General features: G+C 43.0%; 1 protein-coding gene across 1 annotated transcript in view; it reads left to right on the top strand.

Moving 5' to 3' along the window:
* Positions 1 to 856: 856 nt before the first annotated feature.
* The window catches only part of EFCAB5 (EF-hand calcium binding domain 5), a 592664-nt gene continuing 572166 nt past the window's right edge, over positions 857 to 21354 (top strand). The window contains exon 1 of the mRNA XM_085649237.1: positions 857 to 981. The gene's annotated coding sequence lies outside the window, so the exon portion shown is untranslated. The remainder of the gene's footprint in view (positions 982 to 21354) is intronic.

The raw sequence follows: 21354 nt of genomic DNA, 5'->3' as shown, positions 1-21354 counted from the left end.
CCCTTTTCCCAATGCCTTGACCCTTTGTGCTAAATAGAAATAAAACACCAGCGGACAACGCACCAAGGGGGAAAACCGGAAGGAATAGATGAGAAGGGACAAGGAGGGATGTGGAAGGTCAAACAACTACCCTCTGGACTGCAGGCATACCATCACTCGGCAACAGGAACATACTGCAGAAGAGCAGAAAAGAACAGAACAGATAAGCACAGGATAACCCAAAGAATAGCAATAGCAATGTACGACAACTGTAAACACCCCTGCTTTTCCCACTCCCCCCTTAGTCAGTAAGGGCCTCCTTATACTTTTAAGCAGGAGCCGATATGCAGTCCAAAAAAGGAGTGAGGGAATCCCATACTGTTTATTCCACGTAACGTCCAACAGAAACAAGGTACTCCAGTATATGCGGGGAAAAAACGCTCAACGTTAAAAGAAAACCCGCTTTGCATTGACAAGTAAGGGGGGAGGGAGAAGGGTTTACCCAGGGGAAAACACGAAAGTTCATAGACTACTAAAATTCTCCAGTGCACTGGGAAAAGACTTGCCACAACCCTGCAAAGAGTAACGGAATCCTCGCTGACTAGCCGCATGACTGGCGTCCTCGGGGAAAAAAACAACAGGAGGGAGTATAAATGTGTGTCTGCTCCGGTCGGAACAGACTGGAGTTCTGCAACAAAGTAGCCAACGCGGACTCCTCAAAGGCAGAAGAAACACGATCCCAGCAGCAAAAAGCCAAGACGCCGACAGCTAGAGTGCTTCCGGGGGCCAAAACCGGAAATGAACCCAAGCGAGGAGGAGAGAGGAGGCGGCCCTTACATACGCCCCAGCAGACTACCCGTGGCTGCGCAGAGAGGAAGGAATCGCAGCACACGGGAGGGAAATCAAGGATGGAAGCCACCGCCCGCAAACCCACCCACTGAAATGAGAGCAAGAAAACAGAAAGATAAAAGCCGACCCCATTCAAGAGACACAAAAGAGCAGGTAAGGACAAGAAACACGCTCAGACCGCAACACTGTCCCTGTAACCTTTGCTTTTTTCAGTGAATCCTTCAATTTTTCTGTGGAGGAATAGCAGTGGAAAGCCAAAGGATTTCTTAATTATTATAGCAACACCCCTAGACTAAGTGCGGTGGGAGACAAAAACAGTTAGTCTGCCCCCAAGATGAGACAAACGCATTTATATCAGTTGACCCCAGGTGTGTCTCTTGCGGGAACCCAGTTTCAATGTTGTGCCATACTTATAAGCTAGAACAATGCGCTTCTTTTTAGGGTTTACCAGACCACTTAAATTCCTTGTAATTTTATTAATCTTGCCCATCTATAGCTCTTAAGGCAATGATAAACAGGTTTTGCCTGTTTGTCTCTTTCATAGTACAAATTGTAGCATACATTCCTCTACGAAGAAAGAACAGAAATGCCCCATTCCCTCTTTCTCCCCTTACTCCCTGAATACCCCAACTTCCAGTGTATGTCCAATTGACTCACAAACATCCCAAAATCGAAACATTAAGCACAATTCTCAAAAGAAGACTATTAGCGACCATCCCCCGTGCCATATCTGGCTATTCTTACATCACTCAAATTAATCGGTAGTAGTAGCAGGAATGTCAGAGCCAGCCATAGACATATCGTATGAGAATAGTTAAAATTGGTGTTCAGGAACTACACAGTCATCAAATGTAAAGAGTGACCCTAGAAAAGAGAGGCAGTCTTGCCAAGTAATATAACAGGATACATTTAGGCCAGTTTCATCTCAAGTCATTACAGTCATCATCTTGGTTAGGGCTCAGTCTTGTGTTAGTGGCAGAGAGCCGGCCCTCGGTAGTAGGGCTAGGTTTGTCCCTCAAAGTAGATCTTTCAATGCCTCTCTCTGTACACGAGCACTCGGTCGTATTAGAAGCTGAGATGGGTAAAGCATGGCATAATGGATATTTTTAGCTTGTAGCATCTTCTTTGTCTCAACTAATGCTTTGCAGGCCTTTTTCACAGCCACCATAAGAGCCTGATAAAGGGAAATGTTTGTACCTTGATGGGTCACGGGGCCTTTTTCTTGCACCAGCCGTAGTGCAGCTTTGCGGTTGCAGTAGTTCAGTAGTCCTGCAATGATTAGACGAGGATGGGCTCCAGTCGGTGGTCGGGGACAAAGAGATCTATGAGCTTTCTCAACCACCAGGAACTCAGAGAATTTACTTCTGCACAAAAGTTCAACCAACAGGGATTTGATGAAAGGTTCAGATTTGTCCATAGCGGTGGTCTCCAGAAGGTCAAAAATACAGATATTTTTTCTGTGTGAAGATGATTCCAGGTTGTCATTTTTGGCCATCAACTTTGCAAGATCTTACTCCAAATGGTGAACAGTAGCTTTGGTGATGGGGGTCTCATCCTCCAAAGTCGAGATCCCAGTTTTGGCTGCGTTAAGACAATCGCCTTGTTTATCCTTTGCACATTCAAATGATCTATTTTAGAGTCTATCTTCTTAAGATTAGATTTAATCTCTAAGATGATTGTTTTTATATCTGCATCACTATCTGGGGGTACCTCAGATGGGGGTGTGAGTACGTGGGAGGCTGGTCTGGAACGGAACCCTGTTTAGCCTTTGTTCAAAAAGCAGTTTGCTTTGTCTAGGGTCTGATTGCACCAAGTCAGTAGGTATACCTTGAAGATAGTGTACCAGCAGTTGCGCAGCAAGCAGATACCAAGAGCGAAGTATGCAGTCCAAAATGCAGGCAGTATCCTCTTGTAAGTATCAGGTCGGCAGTGTGGTCATTAGAAGGGTTACCTGCACACCCTTTCAAGTCAGAATGCCAGCAAAGACAAAGCAACAAAGGTATTGTCTAGTGCTGCTGAAATGTTTGTGAAGTACGACCTTCTTTTATGTTTAGATACAAGCTTCCATGATATTTAGAAGAGTCTCATCAGAGGTTCCCAGTGTGGCTCCACCTCAGTAGTATTTAATGTCATAGTAGGGGCCCATTAAAGATGTCTATAGGATAAGAGGTTCTTCCATGGTGAAAGAAAACTTTTCCAGGATCTCACGGTAGGAGCAAGACTGAATCCGCGTGCCAGCAGTTATAGCAGGCGGCAGTAGTATTTGGTAGGTTTTGGGCTTCATGTGGGCTATCCCTCAATCAATGGCCTCCTTGTCAGTCAACAGATGACTCCGGGGAAGCCTAGCAATTCACCCCCTGCCCCAGATCCAGGGTCAGGAACTGTCCCCCTGCAAATGGAACCCTATTGGACGCTCAGTATCATGCAGCGGTGCAGGTGACGAATTGGGTGCATGGGCCACAGGAATGGAGCTACAGTGCCGAAACAAGTGCCGAGGACCAGTCCCCTGAAGGCTTCGTTTCAGGGGCTATGAGGCGTATGCTGCTCATGGTCACTCTACGAGGGGTGCCCCAAGCTCATGTGAGTGTGTTTATTTGAAAAGTTGGAGTATGGGAAAGAGAACTCCATTCTAAACAGCCATCTTGGCTGGCACCTAGCCTCACCAAGAAATTTAGAAGGTTGACACTGATTTTGTTACCTTATAGAAGGTTGATGAAAAAATTGCTTCCTTTCTTTAAAGATTCAATGTAGTGCATCCTCTAATATCAATACCAAATAATCTGTAACCCCTTGGAAGGCATTATGAGTATGGAAACTCTCTGTGCTGCATTAGTGTTCCAGTCTTTTAAATACAGATTCCTTCTCGCTACTATGGATGCTCCTCCAGCAAGAGCGGCCAATATTGTCTATGGCAGGTGTAATATCCGAAAGAAACTCAATCTGACATTCCATGTCCTCCAGCAAAGGAAGGCAATCTGTATCATTCTAGATTGGATCAAACAAACTCTCAAAATCTGAGATGAGTGTGCTGTTTAAGCATCATAAATACCAACCCTCATTGCCACATGAGATCCTGAAAAATTCTTCAGGCAGAATCCACCTTTTTGTCAGATGAGTCCTTCAAGATATTCTCCTCTGCCCTAGAGGAGAGGCCTACAAGGGTTGCCACTACTGAATCTACATGAATATTGTCTGACAAAATAATGCCCCTATTCTCAAGAGGATAAAGTTTAGACAACAAGCTTGGTAACACAATCCTGCCAGGATCATTCCATTCCTGCTTAATCACATCCATAACAAATTGATGGATTGGCAAGTCCACATTACAGGTCTTCTGACTTTGCCTTAGAAGAGTCTCATCAAAGAGTTCCCGGCTTCTCTACAGGAGGAAAACCCACTTTCTCCCTAATAAGGGCCAATGCATCTCATAACATTTCTTTTGAAATGTATTTGCTCTTTAAATCAGAGGAAATTGGAGCTTCATTTAGGCTGTCCGAACCCCTGAGCCAGAAGATCCTTCTGGCCCCTCTTTTTGTGTTAAAGGCTGCCAACGTCTCTAATACAAGCCCAGGATTTTTCTTCCTCCTCCTCCTCCCTGTCCTTCCTCCTGGGTTTAGTGTAAGGACAGTGATCTGAAGAAAAAGATGAAACAAAAGGCAAAGGGTAATTGTCCCTACTCTTAGCCAGATGCTAGCCCATAATAAAATATTTCAGTAAATGCTGCCAACAAAAACAACCTCAAAACAATAATAGCCTAGGAAACACCTCATCATAAATAAAGAAAGGCTTACTTGGATCCTTACATATTTAAGAAAGGCACGCTTCTTCTTGCGCCTCTTCCATTGTGCATATGTGAGACCACTCATTGTGCATGCGCAGGCAGCAGACGCTTCCTCTGCTCAAGCGGTCTGCGGAAGGGAGCACAAAATCAAACACCAATGTCTCCTGGCCTACCAAAATCTGGAAGGAGACAGACCTACTCTGCTGCAGAAGGAGGGAAGCAGCAGACATTCCTCCTCCTGAAGGCTGCTCCCATGTTGGAGGCTGCCACCCTGCAAGATAAGTGGCAGAACCCAGAGCAAAACCCAAAGCGAGTCAAAGCCCGGCAGGGACCCCTCCCCCATCCTTGTCCTAGTCACAGGAAACAAAAACAAGCATTGACATAGCCAATAGGTCTCGCCTCCGGGACCTTATAAGTGTTTATCCTGTTAATAATCCGGCCACACAATTTTACGCCCTATGATGTTTAAGGACGAGATCCCTGAGTTTCATGGACAGAAACATGTTTTGTAATGTACCGTGGTAACACTGGGGTGCAGAAGTCAGTGCAGACTATCAGTCTATGCAGTTCGACCAGTGTACATGTCTGTTAAAAAAATATCTTCCACTCATGTGGTAAAATGCAGGCGTGTGCAAATGGTGGCAACAAATCATACTGTAAGTACACCAGCCGGAATATGTGAAGTATTCTAGAAGAATCCCCCACAAGGGACCTGTCAAGAGCTTCCCCCAATTCTTAATGAGCTGACAAGTCACTAGTGGAACACACTCGGTTCAGCTTCTGATTTAGGTGTGTGCCAAACCATCATATTCAGGCCCCCTGGAACTGTGCGGCAGGGTTCGGCCAAATTATGCGGCAGGGTTGACTAAATTAAGTGGCAAGAAATCGCAAATAATGTGGCATCATCCAGCACATTGTCTTATAGGATTAGTTCATTTTTCTGTCTTTTTTTTTTACACTTGTTAACGCTGTCTGGACGTAGGTTGCACCTACTAAGTACCAGTTTAACACCCAGACCCTGATCATACCTTTAACAAAACTAATATATACTGTGTTGGGAGTAAAAGGCCGCAGTTTAATAAACAATTCAATTCTCATGGCCCCCTCACAGGCGGCATGGCAAAGATTTATTCACTTGAGGTGCTGGCGATGAAGTAAGTAATGTTTTTTTAGTCCAAGTTCCCGAACCCTGTAATGGGCTGACGTAGCTACTGCTCCTTTAAACACCAATTGCCCCTTGCCTTTTTACCATCAACAGCACACCCACAGACCCCCCACAAACCATTTAAAGCAAGGCGATTAAACATGTCATGTCACCAACCACACAACACCACATGCAGCTGCGTAATTGGTAATAATGCGGCTCAACGAGGCAGCCTATGTTGGCCGGGCAACAGAACAGAATGCAATAAACAGCAAGTGATTTTGCGTTACATTAATACAGATAATGCGCTAAACTAATATATTCCACCCAGCAGCTGTGCAGCGCCAACTATGACTGTGCAGCGCACTGCAGACATTTTTTAGCAGTTTTATAAAGCGCGAACTCGACACGAAGGTATCAGAGCGCTTTACATGAGCACCAGATGCATTACAGATGGACGCATTCATTTTTAGGCACGGGGAGATTAAGTTATTTGTCCAGAATCACGGGATGTTTTGAGTCTCCAGCCAGACTCGAACCTGGTCCCCCAGCTTAAAAGTCGGCTGCTCTAGCCGTTTAGCCACACATTGCCAATGAGTGGGCAACTTGACTCCTCTTGGTGCCTGCCCCACATTCATGTTGGCACCCATCCCTGAGAGTAAGAATGATAGCAGTTTGCTGTACAAATGTTGAGAAAAAGATGTGACACCCCGTCACCTAGGATATAACGTTTTGGGCTGAAATGCTGCTGAAATTTGTGTTTACTGTTGCCCAAGATGAATACAACAGTCTGTAACACTAACATCAAATTGCAAGCAGAAAGAGGGTTCCGATTTGAGGGCACGCCAGATGTACCACGTGGTGTAAAGGCGCTAGACTACTGTCAGCAGTGCAGCTGCTGTTTGCAGTGGCGCTGTGCCCCCAGAGCGTGAGGTGGCAGGTCACCCAGATTCTTTCTGTCCTTTACTATCCAACGGGCTTTCCCTGCGTATGGGCTATTAGCGTCCTTGCTACCCGCTGTCTGGGTTAAAGGTCACAGGGTACTTGGAATCGGACTAGGAGGCCATGCCCTCTCATAAGCAGACATAGATATGACGACTTCTTGATTTCGCTTTTAAAATCAACTAAAAAAATTCTAACTCAGCAGAAAGGAAGGAGAAGGAATGTCTCCCATCACGCCGCCAAGACCTGGAACACCCTCCCCATCCACCTACGCCAAACCGAAGACCTGCTGACCTTCAGGAGACAACTCAAGACCTGGCTCTCCGACCAGTAACTCAGTAACTTCCTGCCCTCCCTCCCCCCCCCCCCGCCCCCCCAGCGCCTTGAAACCCGCCCGGGCGTGTAGTGCGCTTTACAAATGACCTGATTGATTGATTGATTGAAGCCAAGTAGGCCTGGTGTTAGTGGCAGTGCAGCGATATACCCGTGGCAGCAAGCAGCACAGACTATCAGTGTCACATATACAAGCCACGCACTTTGAAACCATTACTCCGATCCGCCCTTAGTTAAATAAACAGAGGAAAGAGCAAGACGCAGCTAAGAGAATGCATAATGTCTGCTGAGCTGAAACAAAGCACACATGTTTTAAGCAAAATCACGTACACAGTTTTACGACCAAAGAGAGAGGAAGTGAGCAGATATAAACAAACATACAACAGCTCACGCCTAGAGAAAAACAAACCAGTGAACACGCTAATAAGAAACATGATCCCGAACAGATTTCGCCCCTGCTCGTAACCGCAAGCCTTAGGCCGTGAGCGGATACATTTACTGGGAAAGGTGGGACATGCACCCGCCTTTGCCCAATTGTATGCTGTCTTTTCCTGTCTTTTTGGAAAGGTGCACGCAAAGCCCAATAAAAATAAAGCCGGAAAAAAAACACACGCACGAGCGTGTGAAAAGTCCAGAGTGATTCCAAGAGGTCGTTATCCTAGAGCAGCGCATGCGCTCTGCTCTAGGCTCGACCTAAAAAATAGGAGTCAGTAGTGCCAGCCCGCTTTATGGCACCTAGGTTGGGTGGGTAGGGCCAGTCTTAAAGGATCCTCCTGTTGTTTGTTCCTGTCATGAGGTGATATCACCTCATTTTGTAATGAATCCGTCATGGACGAGGGGCATAGGTCCAATACAGGATGCAAAAATGGGAGAGGTGAGGTACTAGGTATTTCGGAGAGAATGCTGAGGTAAAGACAAACTATCAATTGTGAGTGATGAAGAATTAACTTGCATTGGATGATAAGGAGAGTGTTCATGAGTCTGTGTTTGGAGTTTGTAGAGTTCTTAAGAACGTCAGGAAGCGGGAAATACATACATGACAATAATTGGAAACACGTAAGAGAGATTTAGACCAAAATCTGACTAATTTAATTTTGCCCTTAACGTTGTAGAGTCCCGCAACTAGAAAGCTAAAAAAAGTAATTTGTTGCTGAAAACATTTAATTCTTCCACCTAAACCAGGAGTGTCGCAAAGTGTGGAAATAGACGCAGTACTGGCGGGAGAAGCAACAATGCCCTGGTTATTTACTGGTAATCTTCATTACTCTGAGTCCAATTCTTCCCCTCCACATTAATAATTCAATGTGCGATAGCTTCTGTGGACAAAACTTTACTAGCAAAATAAAACTGAATGTTCTAGTTTCCCATCCCTCCAAGACAGCCAACTTCCTCTTCCTCATTATTAACATAAATGGAAGATGACCTCTTTACACATCTTGGTTTAATACCAAGCCCCCAGCTGTATAAAACCGAACCAGAATAGGCTGGTAGGATGGTAAACCTTGACTGAAGATGAAGAAGACCTGTACGCGGAGTTATGGAGAATACTGGTAAGTAACAGGAGCATTACATCCTCTTCCATCTTTCTCACCACAGTCATAACTCAATGAGCTAATACCAAAGTCTAGATTGGCTTCATCACTTTAAAAAAACAAGTTATCGCGATTCATGTGAAAATGTCTATGCCAAGAAATCAAGGTTTAATAATCTTTTAATATCTTTTCGACCAAAATACATGTATAACGTATGTGTTAATTAGCATATTAAATATCATTACTTGCCTTCAACACAGATGGAGCAAAATGTGCTGAACTATTGCCTCCCAATTCCAGCTTATGATGGTTCATAAATATATGTGGTGATGACTGGGTCAAATGTTATTAAAAAAAATGGCTATCTACTTTACGAAAAGAATATGCCCTTACTGGATAAATCAAAATATTCCTTTGTACATTCAATAGGTGTAGAAACCTATCTTTCTCAGGGTGTGGATTAGGAAATAACACTGGTAGAACCACCTCTCTTGATTGGTGATATACAGAAGGAACCAATGGGATTAATTTAGGATTTAATTAAAAAATTATTCTGTCTGGAAAGAGGTTCAGAAATGGCTCAGATTGTAAAAAAGATCCCAACTCTCCTATTCTCCTAACAGAGGCGATGACAACCTAAAAGATAGACTTCAGAACTTGGACTGGCGATTAAAGGAGGGCAATTCCTTCTAACATCTTCAAAGATAATGACAACAGATGCCAGCAAACTGGGATGGGGTATCACTTTACATAGTTTGTCAATTCAGGGGAAACTGTCAAACTTCAACTTGCATGTTCATCCAAATTCTGGGATTGAAAGCGTAGCCAAGATCAGAGCCCTGCTTCTGTTAGTGGTGCCACCAACCAAAGACATACTCTAATGTTTGTGACACAGGCACTGAGGCTGCTGAAGTAAATCCCACTCCTGTACCTGAGGATGAGCTGTGTTATGTTGTCTTGGTGAAGCTTATCATTCCATGTAGAGAATATTTGGATGTGAGCATTTCGGACTGGTCAGTTGGAGCCTGGCCTTCTTGGGATGATCAGATTTGGGCTGTGTGGTACAATAAAACCTTTTTATTATAGGAAGACTACTGTGTTGGACCCACTCCTTTACTACAGATTTTGGCAACGAGAATGGGATGTTAAGATCAGAATGTCACTCAACCCATGAGGTGGTCAATGCCGGAGGAGTATATTAAGGATCTGGCTACTCGGAGAGTTGGAGAAACATTGTGCTTAGTAAGCATAACACTGAGAGTTGTGGCAGTTCAGAACAGTTTAACAGGTCATGGTACTGTTTTTCCGGATTGAGCTTTGTTACCTTTCGGCATGTTTTTGGGACAGTTACCGTACTCGAGCTCTAGCACATGGTCATATCTCTGTGCATTATTTGATAAGGTAATGATTGTGAGGTGTCTGTGCAGCATAATTACATCACCGCATATGAGCGCCAGGTTTGTTTGGGCAGCAGACCATAGCCTTGCGTGGTGCACCAGACATCAGGTCTTCACGTCATCGTGCTTGAGTGCCATCTTAGTTTGGACAATTGGGCTTATTCTTGTTGGGAGTATCAAACATCAGGCCTCATTTATGCGGTGGCTGAACATTGTGTGCTGTGGATATTCGAAGTCATCACATGAGTCCGCCATCTTGGAATGGGTTTTCGGACACTACATGTAAATTGCCTGCCTCGGATGTAATTAGAATTATTATTTTGGCGTGTAAACAGTGATACGCTCACCATATTTTAATTTTCCAAGGCATGTTTTTCCCTTTGTCCGCATTTTGAGGAGTATTTAATTCAATATGAATGCACACAGTCATATAATCGTTCCTCCTATATTTTTATCCCAACCTGGCCCTCCACCCATAGGCTGGGTGGATTGGATAGGAATGTTCGAAAATTACATTGCAGTGTTGGGTAGGCAGACGTTTCGCCTGGCTAGGATAAAAGAATTGTTGTTAAGTGCCCTGGGTAATGGGGGTCAGCACATTTTTAAATACCTGTGGCTTTGGGGCCAAATGGTCAACCCCTTGATGACGAATTTATAGAGGTGTTGAAGAGACTTGTACCAGATTTGCCAAAGGGGTTAATTTAGTCATGGCACAATATACATTTTCTACCCAGCCACAAAATGAACAAGAGCAAGAGTCTGTAGATGAATTTGTAGCCAGACTCTCAGAACTCGCAGTAAAATGACCCTGTGTGTAATGACTGATGAACCTATTCGTGATCAACTCATAGTTTAGTGTCAGGGTAGAAAGATACAATAACGCTTGTGGGCAGCTAAATACCCCACTCTCAGAGATGCCATACATATTAATCAATTCATCGAGGTGTCACAGTACTATTTGAAAGCATTTGGTAAAAGAGAAAGGGTGGGGATTGATGTAACCATTGTGGAAGCAAGAAATGTCAAAGAAAGTTCTGACCAGGAAGTTAATGTTGTAGTGAAATGCACTAACAGGTTGGTTAAATCAGATATTCCTAACGGATTTACCTCCAAGGAATGCACAACATGTGGTAGTTTGTATCATGGGTTTGAGTCCAAGCGTTGCTTTGCGTACAACAAATATTGTAGTAAGTGTGACCACAAAGGCCATTTTGCATGTATATGTAAGGAGGGCAATAAAAAGCTGAGTTGGAGTGGTGATGGAGACAGAGTAGACCTACTCAACAGGATATTGAGTGTGGATGAGACAAGTGCTCAGGAAAGGATGAGTGGTGAGAAGGGGAGGATGTCTTTCCAGAAAGCATTGTTTTTGGTCAATGGTCAAATGGTAGAATTGATGGTAGATTCAGTATCAATGTACACCATCATTTCGAAGGATATATTTGAAATTCATTGGTCTAATGTCATCTTATTACCAAGGAATATATGTCCTGGTGGACATTAAGGTGAAACCATAGATCTCTTGGGGTACATCCCGGCTTCAATTGGGTTTGATAAACTTGAAGAGGAAGGTAGAGTTGATCTATCTGTGGATGGATAACCTATATTAGGATGGATGAATCAGATGATGGTTGTGGAAGACTTGAGTGTGAAGGATATTTTGAGATGTGCAAGAGATGTGTTTAACCCCTTCAGTGCCCGCCCCTTTCCCCGCCCAGTGCCGGCCGTTGCATTAGCGGGCGGGGTCTATGACGAGCTGGACTCGTCATGGGCACAGCGCCACCGCGGCCCATGACGAGTCCAGCTCGTCATGGGCACTGAAGGGGTTAATGAGAAACTTGGATGCCTCAAAGGGTATTATATAAAATTGTACTTAAACATGATGCTGATCCGATACAACGTAAAGTGAGAAGAGTTCCATCGGTTGTACGAGAGGAAGTAAGAAACATGTTAAATGAATTGCTGGAGGGCGGTATCATTGAGCTAGTAGAAGCTTCTGCTTTGATTTCACCTGTTGTTCTCACGCAGAAGGCAGATGGACGGTTAAGTGTCTGGTTAGACCTTAGGTCTTTAAAACAAAAAATTGTAGTTGATACACTTCCTCTGCCAAATATTAATGAATTGGTGTCATTTTTTAAAGTTAGGAGACATTTTTCGAAATTAGATTTGAAGAGTGCGTTCCATCAAATCTGTTTGCATGAAGAATCAAAGTCACTAATGGCATTTATCACAATGGAAGGCATTTTTCGTTTCACCCATATGCCTTTTGGCATCAGCCGCTAGTGTAGCCCAAATAATGATGACTGACGTTTTTAAGTATATGGGGTATATTGTCTTTTTCCAGGAGGATATTTTACTATTTTGGTGAAACACTTGAATGACAAAATTTGGTGCTGACTGCTGAGGCAAGTTTTGCATAAGTTGGGGGAGTCAGGTCTATCCTTGAATCAAGAGAAATGTAAATTTTTGATGGAACAGAGAGAGTATTTGGGGTATACCATTTCAGCAGAGGATTAGAAACCTAAACGTAGCATTTTGGATGCCATTAAGCTTGTACCATCACCAACAGATAAGGACCAGTTACAATCGTTTATGAGACTTATTCAGTACTATGCTAATTTCGTGGAAGGATTTGCTGATAAGACAGAGGTGTTAAGGAAATTGTTAAGAAAAGGGAGCAGGTTTTTGTCGGAAAAGGAACAACAAAAGTGCTTTAAAATAATTAAAAGATGAAATTTGTGATGCTGCCATTTTTGGTACCGTTTTATACTAAACTCAAGTCGATTCTCTCAATGGAGGCCAGTTCTCGTGGTATTGGGGCAGTGCTGTCTCTGATTCATTACAAAAAGGAAAAAACAGTAGCATCGCTCTCTCAATCGGTCTGACAGAAAGAATTCCATCACTGGACGGGAAGTTTAGCAGCAGCATGGAGAGCAAAATATTTTCAGGCATACTTGTGGGGCTCTTTATTCATTTATAGGACAAACCATAAACCTTTGATGAGAATCTTGTTGCCTGGTGGCGCTGGCAAAGGATCGGCAAGATTAGCTAGGTTGGCTGCCAGGGTACAAGAGTATCGGTATATGCTGGAGTTTATTCAGGGTTGGAGAAATTCTCAAGCTGATTGCATAAAATGATTGCCTTTAGATTGGGAGTCAATGGATGGACCTGCGGGGAGCACCTGTGAGAATGAAGGGGCTGTCACTTTTGTGCAAGATGCAGTGGATTGTGGTTTGGGTACTTTTATGTGTCAAGAGTGGGAACATGACAAGGATTCTGACCTTGTCTTGAAAGAAGTCATGAAAAATAATTCAAACTATTTCTCTGAGGGAAAGTGTAACTTCCTTGTCAGTGAGACCATTTGTCAAGGTATTAGATGAGTTGTCTGTGGACAAAATGTGGTCTTGTGGGGTGAGCCTTTTGTATCTCCCATTGGGATGAAATTCAAATTGTTTAATATAGACCATGAGGGCCATCCAAGGCAATCCATGACAAAAAAGATACTTAAAAGAGAAATCTGGCGGCCTGGTTTGGAGAACCAAGTTAGCGTGTGGGTTAAACAGTGTAGTGTCTGTAAAGAGAATGAGAAGAGGTTGTAAGTTGGTAACAAATTGGTTGCAGGTCATATCGAGGATCCAGGGTTGTCTTGGCACTGTTGGGGTTTCAATGGCCCTTTGTCCACCGTGAGCCATGAGATGAAGTTTGCCTTGGTAAAGGTTGATGTAGTTGCGTACACCACTGGGTTGATGTTCATTCTAAATGGTTAGTTGTGAGGTTTTTGAATAAGATAACGACCAGGAGTACCATATGTGTTTTGGAAGCTGTGTTTGCTGAGGAGGGAATGCCTTCCATTCTTATTACAGATAATGGCACCCAACTCTCTTCCAATGAAATGTCAAGATTTTTGAAGTGTTGTGGGGTTAGACATATTCGTACCTCACTGTACAATTTCTAAGGAAATGGTTTAGCTGGGCGAGCTAACACATCAGTCAAAGGGACTATTCAGACGGCATTGGCCAATGACTGTGATGTTAAAAAAAATGGTGTCTGATATAATGTGGGCGTATCGCACCACTGTGAATAGTGTCACACAGAAGTGTCCATTCCAACAGATGCGTGGACAATCATGAGGGACTAAGTTAGTCCCTGCATAGCTGAAGGATTGAGTTTCTTCTGATGGAAGGCATTCTGATTTCTTTAATAGAAGGGTGTGTAGTAGGTAAAATGTAGGAGATTGAGTTAAAATCAAGTCAGGGCGTACACGTGGTGGATTGTCAAAATGTAATGGCCCTTTTAGGATCACACATATTGGTAAATTCTCTGTTCTTCTTGAGAATGGAGAGAGGTGGAATTTCAGGAATGTGGCATTTTCCAGAGAGGTGGTGTGTGTGAAAGATAGAGTGAGGGGTATTCTGGAGTGATATTGATGGGAGATGAGGAATTGTATGATGTAATTCGTGATTCATCGAGGAGTGTAGGGAGTGCTGTGAAAAGTGAAGTTGTAGAAGATACAAGTATTGTGAGAGAACAGAGACTTTGAGCTTATCTTTATGAGTACTCCATTTTGTTATTTTGGGGAACATTGTCTCTCCAGTTTAAGGAGAGTTTAAGTTTAGAAATTACCATCTTATCTCTATCAAACCTTTATCATTTGATTACTGTATTTTTCTTATTTGTTTTCCTTTTTTAAACTATGTATTAGGAATATTAGAAATATTATATTAAGGGAACAATATGTGGTATGTTGTCATATATTGTCATGGTAAAGTTTACCATTACCTGAGAAGAATATTTGTATGTGAGCATTCCAGGCTGGTCAGTTGGAATGCAGCCTTGCAGAAAAATCTCACCTGCATATCTGCCCGCTCTAACCAAGCTAGAGGAAGGAACAGCAAATGCCAGTGGCACTGCCAGCAAGTCCAGCAGAGAATAAAATCATTTCATGTGTCAAGCAAGGAGCGGTCAGCCTGGCAAAGGTTACATGGAGTGATGCAAGAACTTAGAGTGTCATCCATAGGACTTGTACAATGTGATAGTGGTAGAAACAGAAGAAAATGGAAGCAAAAGGAGCTATAGACATTGACTGCTGTATTCATGAGCAGCATGGTAATTCATAATATGATAATGTCAGGCATTACTCCAGTGACACAATGACTCAGTGACCACAGAAGGACTTTCAAGATCTCATAGAAGCATCATTGACAGCACTGTGAGTGAAAACGGAATGTGTGACGGAGTGTCACAACAAGTTTATTGACCAGAATTACACGAGTGGCAGCAGCACTCACTCATACACTCACCAAAGTGAACTAAGCATCAGGTGAAGAAATCTGTACATGTACCCTGCATGCCACCAATGACTAAGCTGTTCTGTGATTAATTGAAGCTTGTACTATTGCTGCTGGGCTGTATCTGTTATATAGGGAAGGGAAGCCTGCACTCTGCTGCCTTTGGTGTGAAAGAGAGACGCTTGTTTTGCTGTTGTTATGCTGTACGTGGTCTGCAAGGAAGAGAAGCTTGCACTGTTGCTCAATCGGCGAGAGGATAAGCTTGCACTGCTGTTGCTGGAGCTGCACCATTTCTGTGAGGAAGGACGCTTGCACTACTGCTACCAGGCTGTACCTGTTGTATGAAAGACCCGTTCTGTCAGAGAGAAAACGATGCACTGTTGCTACCTGTATTGCGCCAATTCACTGTGGCAGAAACTTGAGCGACCGCTTCTGCCACTTGTTCTTCTTTGTGATTTATAGTCATTTTATTTAAATTGTAAAGTAAATATTAGAAAACGTAATATAACATTAAAAACAAAAATACATATAAAATTAAGCATAAATATTAGGTGTAATCAATAGTAAAGAAATTAAGCTAAAAGCTCTAAAAAAAATAGAGAACATCCGGTTTGTCTTCTAACCATTCTTTGTGTTGGGGAAGCTTGCTCTGCTACTGCCCCTGTGCTTTGTATTAATTAAGCTTGGTGTGAACCTTTTCACTATTCAAAAGCCAGAACGAGTGCCAATATTAATGCTTGCTTGAGTGAAAAAAATGAGCCCTCACAAAATATATGAACAAAGATTACTCTAGTTTCTGTAGGTGAAGCAAGGAGACAGTTTGCAGAATAGATTTGATCACTTTGTAAAATTTCAAAACACAGCTCCAGGAGGCTCCATGAAAGTGTGACACCTTCAGCCAGTTCTGATCTGATATTTTTAGATCGTCCGTAGAGCAAAACTACAAGTCCCACAATGCAACATCCTGTAAAGTCAGGACTGTCTGATATCATAAAATACATGACATTACTTGCCAGTTATTTAAAAAGAAAAATATCACGAAAAGTTTTTAATATTCACCCTTCCAAATATACTGCGGAAGGCATACAATTGTTTGGACTTTTTATACAGGACGTGTGAACTGCAGACACACCTGGCTCGATACATTGTCTCTCTTTGAATATATCCTACAGCCAATGTTTTCTGAATGTTGGAAGTCTCTTCTGTTCATCACATTTGCCACTTCTCACGTGCAGCGCCACGTTTTTTTATACATGAAGCACAATTAATGTACAACTGATATCAAATTCATAGAAAGTAACCGGCTGCTTGCTTTGGGCTATACGTTGTTGCTGTGTTGTGTTCTGATTTGCCATCTTCTGAAGACTTGGCGTGTTTTTGAAGTCACACCAAAATATGTCCGTAAGAAACATACGTTCTAAGGCAAAGTGGGCAATCCCCAGGTCCCCCAGTTTCCAAGGGGAACCCTGGGATAGTGAAGTATTTCTCTAGCTAACTTCTGTGTATTTTTGTATCTTGACCATTTTTTGGAGGGGAAATAGATGTTTATTGAAATTTGTTAATATACATCTGCTTACAAATTATATAAATAACATTTTCATTCTTATTCGAGGTTTTAAGCAGTGGTATTTTTCAAGTATTGTTCACAGCTTTTCATTTCAGTCCGTGTTTACCCACTGTACACATTGTGCATTACTTCAATAAGCTTGTCGGTAGGTAGTACTGGGCACTGACTGTCTGTATTTGCTAGAACTGATGGTTAGAGATTGTGCAACAGATTCAAACATATATAACAACAAGCATTGAAAATGCAATAGGCCTCGCCTTTTCTTAAGTTAAAGCCATTTGCTTTGCTAATGGTATTATATAGCAAAGCAAATGGCTTTAACTTAATAAAAGGCGAGGCCTATTGCATTTTTAATGCTTGTTTTAAACTCACAAGGGTTCTGTTTCTTTAAGGAACAATCTTCCTCCGTTTACATTGCACTGGGCAGAGGCTGCTGCTGCTGCTGCTGCTGCTTTTCAGTCGCTCGCTCCGCTCTTAGATAGCTGTTGCCTCGAATACTAGCTCGTAATCATGGTGCGTAAAGTGAAATTCCACGAGCAGAAGCCTCTGAAGAAGGTTGACTTCATCAGCTGGGATGTAGATCAGAACTTGCACGAGGTGAAGGTGATGAGAAGGATTCACTTGGAGCGAAGGGAAGATTACAACAAGTGAGGCTAAGCGCAGCGCGATTGGGCCAGAGTTAACCGAGAGGAAGCGGAGCAGACTCTTGTCGGGGCGGGTACTTGTATTTTTATAGGTTTATGTTTAAAGAGCTGCTTATTTTCTGGTGATTTATTGAACTACACGTTTTGTTGTACAATTGAATTATATTTCTGGATGCGCTTGCACACGAGTTGGTAGTGTGCCGTCCTGACATGTGCTGGTGAGAATTGTCTAACAGAGATAAACAGTGGGCTAGAAAGATTCAAATGTGGCAGCCATCTTTGAATGGCAGCGAATCGAGGATACTGAATAGCTAATGTGATTGAATGTGGCGTGGAGTGCGTTTGGACTAATTCTTTAGTCATTGGTACAGACATACTGAACAGTTAGTTACGCGCTTGCAATGTACTTCATACCCAATCTTCTTCAAACCGTGCACATTAACTAGAGGTTTTTAAATAATATTGACTCTAAGAATTGTGCTGTTCACGTGTTGGACACTTTCAACATTAGTGTGGCGAGTCTTGAAAAATGGCGGAATCTTGTGAGTCTACTGTGCCTTCCTGCACCTAGAACTAGGCATTTCAAAAGTCCTCCAAATTGTTCTACGCTGTGCTACCACCTTTTATTAAGCGGACGGTAAAGAATACAACATACATGCCAATAGACCCGCTTCAACTGCTTCAGCGCCTGACCGGGAGGAGTGTGCCCGGGCCCCCCACACTGCAGGCGGGCACTGCAACGCCAACATCAACTCTCTTTTAGAGTTGGACTGCCTTGCATGACTGGCTTCTTATCTTTATGGGGCCATGTGTTTGGCCCCATAAAGATTAAAAACCTTTTACGCCAGCAGTAAGTCGGGGCAGCCAGTCCAACTGGGACGGCTCTAAAAGAGAAAAGTGTACGTCACGAGACGCTCCTTTCCAATGGCTGGCCACCGTTTAGCATAAACGGGGAAGCCAGCCAATGGAAAGGAGGGGCGGGGCTTAAAGCCCACTAGAGAAATCTAACCTAAAACATTAAATCTTGCCAGCGAGACTGCGCATGTCTGCGCAGTCTTACGCCAGGCGAGACCTAAAAACTGCTGAGCATTCTATTATGTTTGTGCTATACCTCTTGCATCCCCTTACGTGTACACAGTGCTGTAGGGCACTACAGGTGTGACTTATGATATTTCCAATATAATACATTTCTGATAGGCTTTGCTTCCTTTGCATCTTAATCATTAAAGTATAATTCAATATTGCTAGCAAGCATAAGGTTTGAATGAGCAAAAAATATTTCTTGCCCAGGACCCCCAAAATTCTTAAGATGACACTGGTAAGAACCACCGTCGCTCACAGTGTTATTCGTGCCCAGATTCTGAGGCATACAGCTTCATCCCATTAATCCTGATCATCATAAAACTCATGGTAGCAATTCCCAAACTGTCCAATATGAAGTCTAAACACATCAATGGTGGAACATTTGTACACAGGATAGATCCCTACAACAGGTAATGGTAGACGAGGAATCAACCAGAGTAGTGAGGAAAGATAAGGCAACCAGGGAGTCAGTTCATGCCAAAGACAATTCTTTCTAAGAATGGGGCATCAAATTAAGCAGAGCCGTTACCACTGGGTATCCCACAGTACTCAGCCGACATCGATGGGGCCCAAAACAAATACACTACAAAAAATATATGTACTGGCAAGGTTAGTTAAAGAATTCCACGTGGAAGGATGGGACATTTTGGCCCTAGTTTAGACGCCAATTAATGTTTGTTTACAGTCGGTAAAACATAGAATATATATTATGGCAAGAGGAAGCTTCATCATAGATAAGAACCTAGAGGATATTTCGAACTAGGTAGCCTCAGGGTTACATCCCCCACCCCCAATATTTTGTCCTAGCAAGGGGGCTAAACTATTATAGCTACATAGTATAACAATATTATTACACAGTATAACAATAATATTATAACAACATTCTACAGCACTCCTTTGCCTTAAAAACAAGTCATCCTTTAAGATTATTTCATGAAACATTACAGGAATTTCAAAATGGTTAACCAAAAATGACGCATTGCATTTCATATCCACCTGCGATATAATTTGCCTCCAAAAAACCTGGTCCAAAAAAAACAAACTAAACTTTCTGGCTATAGACCTACGAGGGATCAGTTTAACGCAATTGTTATTGAAGTTTTGCCCACAAACCCCTTGGGGTCCACAATAACTGCTCAGAGGATCAGTAACTGTTTAGAAGATGAAAAAGGTATCTCTACATAAAAAACAAAACGTCAAATTGAAATTTTAAAATGCTCTTGTGAGGTGTGGGAATAGAGATTCAGACCGGATAGTAACTTGAGAGGTTTTCAAGGTAGCTTTTATTTACTTGGTCTTAGAAATGAACTCTAAAGGTCCTACAGGGATTTCACTTGTGTGTCCGCTCTCTTTCGTTTTTAGAAGTCTCAACAGCAATTCTTCCTTGCGTTCTTAAATATGTTTTCTTTTGTTTAGGCAGCAGCTGAAGGACTTTGCCACCAGTCCCTAGGAAAAAGAACACAAGAAGTGTCAATTAGACTGATGAAATTTTATATAAAACAAATGATCTCTATATAACAACTTTTTTGTTCAGTCTGTTTACTTTATTTCAAGGGAATTTCCCCCTTCCTTGAGCCCTTTTTAGTCTGAATCATGTCTTTTAGGCGTACCTATACTTCAGGAGTATTTTCTCCTCATGACCCAATCTTATATCAGGGTTGTCACTAAAGGCTTGATTTAGAGTTTGGCGGAGAGGGTACTTCATCGCAGAGGTGACTGAGTACCCACTCCGCCAAACTGAAGGTCCGCCTGGCTGATTTAAAGATAGGAACAACTTCAGTATGTAGACGACAGAGACTGCTTTGTCTCCGCCGCCAACATACCTCTCTGACAGCCTGAGAGAGTTAGGGCCATCAGAGGTGTGGCCATTTGTCCACCTCCCCGATTTAAAGTGGGTGTCACATGGCTAGTTTTTCCGATTACAAACCGCCACCCAAAACGTTGCAGTACGTAAAAGTAAAAACTTTTCAATGACCACGCTATGGTAAAAACCTCCCATGGTGAGGGGGACATTGTTTTTTATTTTCAAAAACAAAATTCTGGCTTGCGATTTTGAAAAGAAAAAAAAGAAAATTAAAGTGTGCAGTGAAGTGTCGTCATGTTGACGGAGCTGCACGGCACACTTTCAATGCATTTACAGGAACTGCTGTGAAAGTAAAATACATACCATATGTACATACCATAAAACAACATAGATATGTCATCATACTTCAACAAGCAGCACATGTTATTAAAAGTCAGAGGTCTCAAGTCAACTGCTAGGCTACAAGAGTCTAAATTACACATTAGTAACCAGCAATACATTTTCATTTTTCTTCGAACACTTTGGTGCCGATTCCGAACCTGTAAAACCCGGGTACGAACCGTCGTACGGAGCGTTTTCTCCGTCCGACTCGTACCTGGGAAAACCACCTTACAAACCCGCAAGTACGATTCGTACAGAAATACCATTTCCGTACGATTCGTACAAAACACCGACCGGCTAAAATATACCCACAATTCCGATCCGGGACACCGCGTACGTGACGTCCGGACGGAGTTAGGCAGCGTTTTACGAACCAGCAAGTACGATTCTTGCCTACGTCACTCCGCACGTAGCATTTTTTACGGGAGCCAAAAACTGCCGGGAAATTAAGGAGGACGCGAGGAAGGAGCACCTGTACGTGACGGACAGCCATGGACTCCATCCTACATGTCATCCCGGCCCTCATAGCCTACGACCTGGTGCACAGGAACCGACGCAGAGGCCGCAGAAGGTCAGAACAACACCCAGGGGCAAAGGTGGGGGGCAGGGGCAGGGGCAGGAAACATAAGC

The sequence above is a fragment of the Triturus cristatus genome, chromosome 3_2 (assembly GCF_964204655.1).
Source record: "Triturus cristatus chromosome 3_2, aTriCri1.1, whole genome shotgun sequence".
Classification (NCBI taxonomy): domain Eukaryota; kingdom Metazoa; phylum Chordata; class Amphibia; order Caudata; family Salamandridae; genus Triturus; species Triturus cristatus.
This window is presented reverse-complemented; position numbering and strand designations above follow the sequence as displayed.